General features: G+C 41.8%; 1 long non-coding RNA gene and 2 pseudogenes across 1 annotated transcript; 1 reads left to right on the top strand and 2 right to left on the bottom strand.

Annotated features, from left to right (window-relative positions):
• Positions 1-1,922: 1,922 nt before the first annotated feature.
• On the bottom strand, positions 1,923-8,253 carry LOC134808572 (uncharacterized). The gene is made up of 4 exons (XR_010151831.1): positions 8,052-8,253; positions 7,138-7,324; positions 2,504-2,610; positions 1,923-2,125 (listed from the first exon to the last, which is right to left on the bottom strand). It is a non-coding gene; the product is annotated as an uncharacterized LOC134808572 (long non-coding RNA).
• Positions 4,276-4,631, bottom strand: LOC107968486 (large ribosomal subunit protein eL31-like; annotated as a pseudogene).
• A 1,477-nt stretch (positions 8,254-9,730) lies between the features above and the next one.
• On the top strand, positions 9,731-11,182 carry LOC467770 (phosphoglycerate mutase 1-like; annotated as a pseudogene).
• The last annotated feature ends 978 nt before the right edge of the window (positions 11,183-12,160 follow it).

Below are 12,160 nucleotides of genomic sequence, written 5' to 3'. Positions count from 1 at the left end.
AAAAAATATGTGTTGAATGCTTAGTATGCATAAAGGGAAGATATCCAGAGGCTATAAGATATGTATGATGCCTTTCCTTCTTCCTCTTTTATCTAAGAGATGATTAGAAAATTAACTCAAAGTGAGAGACTTGGTGACCCATTGTAAATGTATTTATAAGCTAGTAAATCCATCTCAGGAGATCTGAATTAATGTTAAAACAACAATTTGGTTCTTGCATTACTTCCTCACATATTTTACAACAAGAAATTAATCACATTTGCTCCAAATCTAGGGTATTGGTTTCTATTTCCATTTTAAGGATTTACTGAGTAGTGCTAGGAAACATAGGCAAGAAGAGAGAAAAGACAATATATTGACTAGTGATTTGGGGGAACCACCAAGTCATGTGGATAGTGTGCAAAGAATACAAATGATTCCATCTGTGTTTTTTAAATACCTTTCTCTGGTCATCTCTCCATGATTTGTGTGAGAAGCATCCCCTGGGCAACTGCCCAGCAATTCTGGCTTTCTTCAGGTCAACAAAACCTAGTTACAAGGTTTTAAATCACTGGTAGGTAGCTGAGGTTTGCAGGAAGGGTTATACACTAGGAGGATGGGAAGAATGGTTGAAGTCAGGTGGGCATAATCTAGAAAGTTTCCCTGATAGGCTAAAGCAAGCAGGGCTCAGAAGAAGAGAGAGAGAGAGAGAGACAGAGGAACAAGGGTTGCTTGGTGAAGATGATTCTGACAGCCACAAATGGAGCAGGAAGGGGAGAGATTAAAAGTGACATAAAAAGGGATTGCCTGACTTAAGGTCTTGAAACCAATAGGTAATAATTTGAATATGACCCAGAAGCTAATGGGAAGTCATTTGAGGGTCTTGAGAAAGGGAGAATGGAAACAGCAGGCATAAAAGATTATCCGAGCTGCAGAAGATTGGACCAATTCGAAGAATGAGAGGCCAAGGAGTGAGGAGGGCTGGCAGGGAACCCCAGATCACAGTGATGTCCTACAGCAGACGGGAACTTGGTGATTACAATGAGGAAGCAAAGCCACACAGGTTAAGTGGCTTGTCCCTGACCCAACTGCTAGTTACTTTGCTTGCTTATTTGTATTCTGTATATATATGTGTGTATCCTGTCTTACTCTTAACATAAGATTTAAAGTAGTTTGTTTATTGTGTCTATCTACTCCACCAATTTCCAAAATAGTTCACCAAATAAGCTACAAGCCAAAGTTCAATGAAATCCCAGTTTCTGGGGGTGGATCTCAGGCTTCAATATATGTTTTTAAACTGCTAAAGTAATGCTAACGTGCAGCTAAGGTTGAAAACCACTTTTCCAAATGTAGCAAAGGGAGCAGATGCTCTCATGTCCCTGAGATGCTTAACACTGGTAACAAGATTAGGGGCAGATTCCTGTCAGCTGAGGCCAAACAGGAAATGCACAGGGCAAACAGTTTTCCTTTTTTTTCTTTTCTTTTCTTTTCTTTCTTTCTTTCTTTCTTTCTTTCTTTTTTTTTTTTTTTTTTTTTTTTTTTGCTAAAAGAAATGGTAAGTACCTGTTTCCACTGACAAAACTTTTAGGAATAAAACCTAAGTCAAAAAGTAGTGCATGACTTTTCTATAAGGTTTTTGTGAAAAAGTCACTAAGGTCAGCTAGAATTTTTTTAAAGCTATACAAATACTTTGTACAAATGCACAGTTCCCCCGTGGACATTTGTGAGTGCCAGTGACTGGGTTCACAACACTGATGTACAATGGAAGGCATTACTCCAGGAAAGTGAGTAAATGGCCCAGCTGATTTAGAAAAAAAAAATCTAAAATCCTAAATGAATATGAGATGTTTGAACAAACCTCTAGCAGATGCTGAATTGCCAAGAGCTCATGAAATAATTCTCAAACATGAACCTATAGTGAAGATAGTTTACGATCTTATTTAAACTGAGAACCGTATGCTTTAATCACTAGACATGATGAAGGAAAAGGTTATTCATCTGTTGCTTGTGTTTTAAAAGTGAGATTTTTTTTTCAAGTACAGCAGGAGGCCAACCCTCTTCAAACTAAAACCAAAGGCATTTTCTTCAGAGAAATGTGATGTTTTCATCTGAAAGTCGGTTTCCTTCTTTCCAAGAATGCAGATACCTGGTTGGAAAGCAAAGTCGTAAGTCTTAGAAAGTAGAAACACGGCTGATCAGAAATCCAGCTAGAACTGCCACCTGCCTGGGTCTCATTCCCAAACTTGAGCTCCCCCACCTGCCTTCCATTCCATGTTTTCCTATTAGATGTTAAGACTGAACCCACAACACAAATACGGGGAAAGAGGAAGGGGAGAAAAACATAGACAGTAAGATTAGCCAATAGTGTGGGAGAAAAGGGAAGGCAGTAGGATGGGGGCGGGGGTGGGGCTTGGAAATTGCATGTGTTTGCCTCATGCCAAAAACTCCCAGACAGCAAGATTTGGAAAATAATTTTATCAGTGATCTGGATGCTATGCCCACCCGACGCCAAATATCTGGTCACCTGGGGCATCTGGGAGATGTTCTGGATTCTTCATTTTCCATCTGAATGTTTGGCCATGCTTGGATGCCACCAGACAGCATTCGTGGATAGAGTGGCTGAGAAGATGTCTACAAAGGGGAAAGAGAATCTGACCTTCTTTGTCAGAATCCAGTTAATTTTATTAATAAGGTAGAAAAGTTTAAAACCAAACAGGGGTGTGTCTGGTTAAATTTGGATTAACAGAAAATATACCACGAAGAACCCTAAAAAAGAACAGCAGTAATTATGCTCACATGAAAGAGGGGCATGAGTTAAACCTGCGCCAGCAGACCAGAGAACATGCCTTCCAATATGGCAAGATTGCTGTAGTCGTATTAATACAACTTTGTCTTAATTATATGATTGATGTGGGCTTCAAAAGAAAACTCAGAAGCCATAGTGGCTCCAAGGGCATGAGCATTATTGAAAGGATAAAGACAGCCTCCCCAGAAGAAAACCACTCGAAGAGGAAGCCTGGGAAGTTTGCATGGCAGAACTAATCAATAATGTCTTGGTTTTATCTATATTAAGTTTAATAAAATTTGATGACATCCGTGATTGAAGATCACACGCACAATTGTGGCAACATCAAAGGTATTCTGCAGCATATGTTCAGCCTGGGAAGTACAGCAAATCAGAGACTGGATGTATATGACACTGCACACCATGAGAACACAGAGAACACCAAGAGGGGAGCATTCCCTGAGTGCCTTCTCCTCCTGTGTTTACAAAATAAGCAGGGTAAGCTTTCTCACCAGCCTTCACCAACCACCTTTTCCTCTCATTCTCTCAGCTGTCTGATATCAGAATTTTAAAAGGATAGGTTAAAAAAAAAAACATACTTCTAAAGTTACTTCCAAAATCTGCCCAATAAACAAAAGCCTGCCCTGGATAGATTTTCCTTTTATCTTATCCCATGAAGCCAAAGGAAATGAGAGAATTTCAAAAGTGACTCAGCACAGAGGAAAGGGGGAAAACTGAAGAAATTGCCACCCAGTCCCTTGCAAAAAAGGGGGCAAGGACTTTGTTGTCAAATTTCACATGCAGCTCTGCAGAACAAAAGAAGAAAATGAGACCTGCAATTACCTCAGCTTTAAGAGCTCAGTGAAAATCGCTTTAATCCCCCGGAGTTTGTACCACTGTCATATTTTACTTTCTCTTCAACAGGTGTGCAAATCGTTTGGACTGGAGCTGGAAAACAGCATCCAGACCCTATGGGCTGAACGCGAGCAAAGTATTTGCTTAGTTGCAGCTGGTCATCTCGTATCTTCTTCAGGAATGAGGAATTGGTGTCATGGTAACTTATTTTAATCAGTTTGGCAGCAGAAAATATTATGATTTTACTCACAAAAGTGATTCAGGTAGGTGAGCCTTCCTGGGGTTTTATATCGAAGAGGTAAAAGCAACCATTGTTTGAATTCAATTCTAACAATTCAGCTGAGGAAAACAGTGAGTATTAGTTGTCTTTTTTATACCTGTGTTCAATGCCATTTTATACTTGAGGATCTCTGATAAGCCAAATGCCCAAGCAATATCACACATTATGAAATTTGAAGGGTTTTTTCCTTTCTTTTTGCTTTGCTTTAAAAAAGTCATAAGTTGCAGAATCCCCCCAAAAATGGTAGTAAAGTTATGTTACTAATAAACTAAAAAAATAACCATGCTTGTGACAGGAATCATTTTCCTAAAACTGATTTGGGTCCTTTTTTTTTTTTTTTTTTTTACAATTTTACAACTTCATTTAATGTATTTGATCAGCGATTAGTTCTCATCCACATTGACTGTAGATTTTTTCACGTGGTAACGGGTACATAGGTAACCAAAGTATAGTGCTTATTTGGTGAATCTTCATCCTCATTACGTTTTCTGGACAACCGCACACGGATTTTGTATGGGACATTCCTTATTCCTTTGGCCCAGACAGCTTTGTTGAACCTGGTATCAATGTGCACATCTGGAGTTCCCATCTCCTTCACGGCAAATTTTCGAATCTCTTAGAGTGCCCAAGGGGACACTAGTTGATGGAGTATTCTCGGGTCACCACCTCATTGATGGCAGAATGGCCCTTTTTCTTCTCGCCACCCTTCTTTGCAGGAGCCATTCTGCCAAATCTAAGTTGGAAAGGAAGACCATTTTTATGTATAAAGCAGATGAAAATTTTCTAAAGAAAAGTTAAGTGATATTTTTTTTCCACGATGTCCTCGTTTCCCTGCATAAGTGGACTATCTAAGACTCTAAAGTAGGGCTTTTGACTCAAAAGCCACATTGTTTCTGTTATATTGCTCTACCTTTAATTAAATAAATCAACACAGGCCAGGCATGGCCGCTCGCTCACTCCTGTAATCCCAGCACTCTGGGAGGCCGAGGCAGGTGGATGGCTTGAGCCTAGGAGTTCGAGGTCAGCTTAAGCAATATGGCAAAATCCTGTCTCTACCAAAAAAAAAAAAAATTAGACAGTCTCATAACCATGTCAATAGATAGATAGATAATAGATAGATGATAGATAGATAGATAGATAGATAGATAGATAGACAGATAAAAAATAAAATAAAGAGGCCAGGCGCAGTAGCTCATGCCTGTAATCCCAGCACTTTGGGAGTCCAAGGTGGGTAGATCAGTTGAAGTTAGGAGTTCAAGATCAACCTGGCCAACAAGGTAAAGCCCCATCTCTACTAAAAATGCAAAAATTAGCTGGGTGTGGTGGCTCATGCCTGTAATCCCAGCTACTCAGGAGGCTGAGGCAGGAGAATCGCATGAACCCAGGATGCAGAGGTGAGCCAAGATCGCACCACTGCACTCCAGCCTGGGCAACACAGCGAGACTCTGTCTCAAATAAATAAATAAATAAGCACAATATTTTAAAGGTCCGCTTCTCTCTAGGTTCCCATGGTATTCTCTCCAGCTATTTAATAGAAATTCCATGACCATTTAGGCACCAAGAAGGAGGGGACCCACTCCTAGCACCACCAGGGTAAAAAGCTTTGCATCACTCCGTTCATGTCCTCTGAGAAACAGAAGCTAAGATAAAATTAGCCATGCAAGAGACTTGAACGTTTAAGTTTGTGAATCTTCTACCTTGGTAGAAGCAGGTCAGATCTTGGGATTTGAGTGTTGCTTCACCAAGAAGACTTCACATCTCTCTGTCCTTGAAAGGAGCTGTCTGCATCTTGTATTTCCTTGCCTCGTTTGGAGACATTCTATTTTGAACTGGCTGAAGCCTCCATCCCCAGTGAAGAGCGATATTATTAACTCTGATTGACCAGGACTGACGGTAAGAGAGTGAGAGTTAGTGCTACATGAATTACACAGAGTGTGTATCAAGATGAAAATAAAAGCTGCAATGTGCAGACAGGAAGGGTGAAGGGTCCATTGAAAATCAGAGAGATTAGCAACTCATCACATTATTTGTGGGTTATCAGGAGACAGAGGTAATGAAAGTGAGACCTATATCCTTGATCAATAAGAGTTTGACTGCATTTTGAGTTCATTTTCCCCTGCCGAGAGAGAGACAGCAGGCTTACTATTGATCACCGTGTTAATCCATAACCAGACTGGGCCTTAGCCTGGTGGAGCAAGCAGGAAAAATAAGATAATAAGCAGGAACTCTTGATCTTTTATTATGGTGTGCTAGATAAAGAGAGTGCGGGGGTTCAAGGTGGAATACTTTATAGTTAACCCTTACAGTCCCTCTTAATTTGAAATGCATGAGAAGAAGAATTGCGGCCCACCTTACTCGGACTTTTATTTGACCTTATTTTGTCTGCTTCCTATCTAAAGTGTGCCATGGCCTCTTTTCAAAGACTGGAGGCTGATTTAAGTGGGCCAAGGGACAGCCAAAATGACATTAGGCCCAGAGTAAAGGAGAAAGGCCCTCCAAACCCTGCTAGCAAAAATCAAGCGAAATTAAGCATTAATTGCATCTGTTTTTTATATTTTCTTATGATATTTTAGAGTCACTCGATCCAAGAATATTTATGTACATGAGTTGTCAATAATATGTGTCAGTCTGCTGTTTCAATAGCAAGCATTATTTAGTTTTTCATTAAAGCATTTGACTAAAGCAGTCATTGCATTGATGTAGACCCATCTTAGAAAGATGGTCCACCTTTTCTTTCAGATCCATCAGAGTTCCCACCTTTGTGTAACCTAGACCCCGGCTACAATTTAGGCATTTCCTGACCTGTCTATTAAAAATCGCCAGGCGCAGTGGCTCATGCCTGTAATCCTAGTTACTAGGGATGCTGAAGCAGGAGGATGACTTGAGCCCAGGAGTGGGAGGCTGCAGTGAGGTATGATAGCTTGGATAAAAGAACGAGACTTCGTCTCTAAAAATAAAAAATAAAATCTTTCTCAGTGACTCAATATTTACTCATAGTAGTTTTTGCTGAAATTTAGACTAATTCTACCACAACTCTGATTAATCCAGATGACACCTTTGTACAAATTAGAAAAATGTGACTGCCCCAGGCAAGCACAGCCTAAAAGCAACCAGATAAGATTTCCGCCTTCCCTCATCCCTCCCCACCGGCACCACTGTGCCTAATCCTAAACAGTGCCCTGAAGTCCGGCGCAGCAGCAGAGAAAGCAGGAGGATCATGTGAATGTAGCCCACCTACCTGCACCTTGCACGGGCGTAGTTTAGTCTGCACTCTGTGTGCTTGTCCCAACTCAGCTGTCTCTCATTTAGAGGCTTCCTGTGCTTTTCCAACTGAGTTTTCACCCAGTTCTTCAAAATGCTCATCCTTTCACACAAGTTGCACCTATTAGTAAATGGCAACCTAAGTCACCCTGGAGTTAAGTATTCTGAAACAAAGGGAGAGAGAAGTGGTGTAGGTGTGGGCACATTAGTATGAGAGAGAGAGTGAGAGAGAGAGAGAGAGAGAAGGGGAGAAAAGAAAACAGGGTTTAAAGAGCTCTGCTTTGGAAACATACTACTTGAGCTGCTCTAATAAGAAAAATTGGGAAATCCATACAAAAATAACGAATTTAAGTAAAAAGGAATTTAAAATGAAATGTTTTGTGATGATTTAGCACTTTATCATTGGATAATCAGGGAAGTTAAACAACCTGAATGAGTTTATACAGTGATTATGTGGGAAAACTGGACCCCAACCCAGGACTTCCGAAGCTGGAACCAGTCATTTTTGTAAGAGTTAGTCCAAAAAAAGCTGAGGCAGCAAAGTCTACTATGGAATTGATTTTCAGAAACAGGCAATGCTGCTTTGAACTATCATACTTAATGCTGATGATAAGTAAATGCTTCTGAAGTGGGTGAGACACTGAAAATTCTCCCCAAAGCTTAAGGATCCAGCTTGAGAGGGCTTGTTAGTATTAATTTACATTGTGAATAAAGAAAAGATTGTTGAGGAAAGGGGATTTTTCTCCATTTTAAAATGACAAACGGCAGCCATTATTTATCTGAAGCCTCCGTAAAACAAGACAATCAAGTCATGTAACATTATTTGGAGATGGAAGATAGAGTAAATGATTGTGGCATCAGTTTAGAATAATGAATACCAGAATATCTCACCTGGATAAGCCAAAAACTAGTTGCAAGGCCTTGGGAAATGTCTTTGGGCTTTCCTCTCTTCCAGAATGATCCACATGATCATCCCAGCTTTACCATTCTGTTGTCTTCCATAGTCAAATGATCCTAGCAGCCTTCTCAGCACCCACATGTGATCAGAAGTAACAACTCTTGGTCTTTGCAGTAAAGTGGTCAAAAAAGAAGACTGCCACCCAAAGAAGAAAATGAAGTTTGTGATCTGATCCCATAAGATGTTTCAGACTTGGGTTTCACTGGCTCTTATTTTAAGAAATCAAGAATGACTTAACAGAGTGGATGTCACCAAAAAAAGTTCATGGAAACAGTCAGAAACATAATGGCTTTGGGAAACTGTTCATTTCTAATTTCATAAAAATGAGGATCTAATTTAAAATGAAAAAAATGATGTTTGGGAATTGCTATCATTTGAATGTCTGTGTCCCTTCAAAACTCATGTTAAGACTTAATCCCCAGTGCAACAGTATTAAGAGGTGGGGCCTTTGGGGAAATGATTAAGTCATGAGGGCTCTGCACTTGTGAATGTGATCAGTGCCCTTAGAAAAGAGGCTTCAGAGAGCTCTCCATCCCTTTTCCCCTTCTGTCGTGTGAGGACACAGCGTTTGTCCTCTCTGGAGTACACAGCAACGAGGAACCATCTTGGAAGCAGAAAGCGACCCCTTAGTAGATACTGAAGCAGTCAATGCCTTGATTGTGAACTTTCCAGCCTCCAGAACTGTGAGAAATTGATTTCTGTTATTCATGAATTACCCATTCTGTGGTATTGTTACAGCAGCAGAAATAGACTAAGACAGATTGGTTTAAAAACTCAGAGAGAGAATCCTCTTATAAAAAAAACTGTTTTGCACCAAAAGCATTTGCAACAAAAGGAAAAATTGACAAATGGTATCTAATTAAATTAAAGAGCTTCTGCACAGCAAAAGAAACCATCATCAGAGTGAACAGACAACCTACAGAATGGGGGAAAATATTTACAAACTATCCATCTGACAAAGGCCTAATATCCAGAATCTACAAGAGACTTAAACAAATTTACAAGAAAAAAACAAACAACCTCATTTAAAAGTGGGCCAAGAATATGAACAGACACTTCTCAAAAGAAGACATTCACATGACCAACAAACAAATGAGAAAAAGCTCAACATCACTGGTCATTAGAGAAATGCAAATCAAAGCCACAATAAGAAACCATCTCACACCAATCAGAATGGTGATTATTAAAAAGTCAAGAAACAGGGCCAGGCACAGTGGCTCACACCTGTAATCCCAGCACTTTGGGAGGCCAAGGCAGGCGGATCACCTGAGGGCAGGAGTTCGAGACCAGCTTGAACAACATGGTGAAACCCTGTCTCTACTCAAAATACAAAAATTAGCCAGGCATGGTGGTGCACGCCTGTAATCCCAGCTACTTGGGAGGCTGAGGCAGAAGAATCATTTGAACCCGGGAGGTGGAGGTTGCAGTGAGCTGAGGTCGCACCATTGCACTCCACCCTGGGCAACAAGAGTGAAACTCTGTCTCAAAAAAAAAAAGTCAAGAAACAATTGCTGCTGGTCAGGTTGCAGATAAATAGCAACACTTTGACACTATTGATGGGAGTGTAAATTAGTTCAACCGTTGTGGAAGACAGTGTGGTGACTCCTCAAAGATGTACAAGCAGAAACACCGTTTGACCCATTCTGTCATAAAGGTGCATGGATGTGTATGTTCATTGCCACAATCTTCACAATAGCAAAGACATAGAATCAACACAAATGCCCATCAATGATAGACTGGATAAAGGAAATGTGGCACCTATACACCATGGAACTACACAGCCATAAAAAGGAATGAGATCATGTCCTTTGCAGGGACGTGGACAGAGCTGGAAGCCGTTAATCCTCAGCAAACTAATGCAGGAACAGAAATCTGCATATTTTCTCACTTATAAGTGGGAGGCGAATGATGAAAACACATGGACACAGGGAGGAGAACACCACACACTGGGATCTGCTGGGTGTTGGGCGGGAAGAAGGAGGGCATCAGGAGGAATAGCTAATGGGTGCTGGGCTTAATACCCAGATGATGGGTTGATCTGTGCAGCAAATCACCATGGCACACATTTATCCATGTGTGCCATGGTGGGTTGCTATGCAGTTGTTACCTGCATATCCTGCACATGTATCCCGGAACTTAAAGAAACATGAAGAAAAAAATAACAAAAGAGTTGAAGAAAAAAAATGTTATAAATAGAAAACAGATTCTTTACAAAAAAAATTGGCAAATATCAAAAAGTATAAAGAACAAAATATTCAAAAAGCACTCTGGAATCTGCGAACCCCAGTCGGTGCTGCATCCCCAGCCCGCCGCCACGCCGCCTACAAACAGGTGCTGATCCAGCAGGGCGAGGTTGCGTGGAACCTGGAGAACCGCTTCGGTGGCTGGTACGATGCCAACCTGAGCCCAGCAGGCGACGAGGAGGCAAAGCGCGGGGGGCAGGCGCTGCCAGATGCTGGCTACGAGTTTGATATCTGCTTAAGAGAACAATCCGGACCCTCTGGACAGTGCCAGATGCCATTGATCAGATGTGGCTGCCAGTAGTGAGGACTTAGCGCCTCAAAGAGCGGCGCTATGGGGGTCTAACTGGTCTCAATAAAGCAGAAACTGCTGCAGAGCGTGGTGAGGCCTGGTGAAGATCTGCAGGAGCTCCTATGATGTCCCACCACCTCCAATGGAGCCGGGTGATCCTTTCTACAGCAACGTAAGGAAGGATCGCAGGTATGCAGACCTCACAGAAGATCAACTACCCTCCTGTAATAGTCTGAAGGACACTCTTGCCCGAGCTCTGCCCTTCTGGAATGAAGAAATAGTGCCCCAGATCAAGAAAGGGAAATGGGTACTGATTGCAGCCCATGGCAACAGCCTCTGAGGCATTGTCAGGCATCTGGGGGGTCTCTCCGAAGAGGCTGTCATGCAGCTGAACCTGCCGACTGGTATTCCCATTGTCTATAAATTGGACAAGAGCTCGAAGCCCATCAAGCCCATGCAGTTCCTGGGGGATGAAGAGACAGTGCATGAAGCCATGGAAGCTGTGGCTGCCCCGGGCAAGGCCAAGAAGTGAAGGTCAGCGGGCAGGCTACTGTCCCCAGGAGCACTGTCCCTGCCTGTCACGTCCCTCTGCCCCTCCCTCCTGCACGTGTCACACTGACCACATCTATAGACATCTTCAGTTGTAGCTGCAGATGGGGACCAGTGGCTCCCAATTTCATTTTAGCCATTTTGTCTCCTGCACCCACTCGCTTCATACAATCTAGTCAGAATAGCACTTCTAGGGCACAGGTTCTCAGTCTAAGCTGTGGGAAAGCTCCCCTCAGCCAAGAGAGTTTAAAGGTAGTGACTTGGGTTTTTGCGAGTGCTTTGTTTACTAAGGACTTGTGGAGAGGAACCATGCTAAGCCATGACCAATGAGAAGAAGCAAGAGAGCCTGTCTGCGCCCTGGAGCCAGTCCTGTGCTCTTCCACAGTCAGGCCACTGCCTGGGGGCTCTAGTCATTCCGGTGAAAGATGGATGTACCCTGCATGGTGATGTGACGACTGTTTCCTCTCTGATCCCAGAGGAATGGGCTCTAGAAGGTTGGGATCAATCCTGAATTTAGTTTAGGTGTTACTTTTACTTTAAAAAAAATTTATATATATAGATATATATATATAAAATATATAAATAATACAAAACAATAACCCTTCTGGGGTTTCTCGTGGCAGTTGAAATAGTCCCACATGTGGTCATCAGAAAATAAGCCGTTCCTCATACCAACATGGGACAAGCTCCTTGACCTCTGAGGGGCAGGAGTGCTTCCTGCTGTGTGTTTTAGAATCCCTTCCCACCTTGTTTTGTGGCAGTGAAATGCTTCTTGGTCTCGTCCAAGTATGTCTTTCACTGATTTCTGAATCATGTTCTAGTTGCTTGGCCCTGCAACATGGGTACAGTGTTCATTTGAGCACAACTGTACTAAATCCTTTTTCCAGATCAGTATAATAAAGGAGTGATGTGCAATAGAAAATAAAAAATTCAACCGGGCACAGTGGCTCATGCCTGTAAT

This window comes from Pan troglodytes, chromosome 16 (genome assembly GCF_028858775.2).
Source record: "Pan troglodytes isolate AG18354 chromosome 16, NHGRI_mPanTro3-v2.0_pri, whole genome shotgun sequence".
NCBI lineage: Eukaryota > Metazoa > Chordata > Mammalia > Primates > Hominidae > Pan > Pan troglodytes.
The sequence above is the reverse complement of the archived record's forward strand: the minus strand, read 5'-3'. Positions and strand labels throughout refer to the sequence as shown.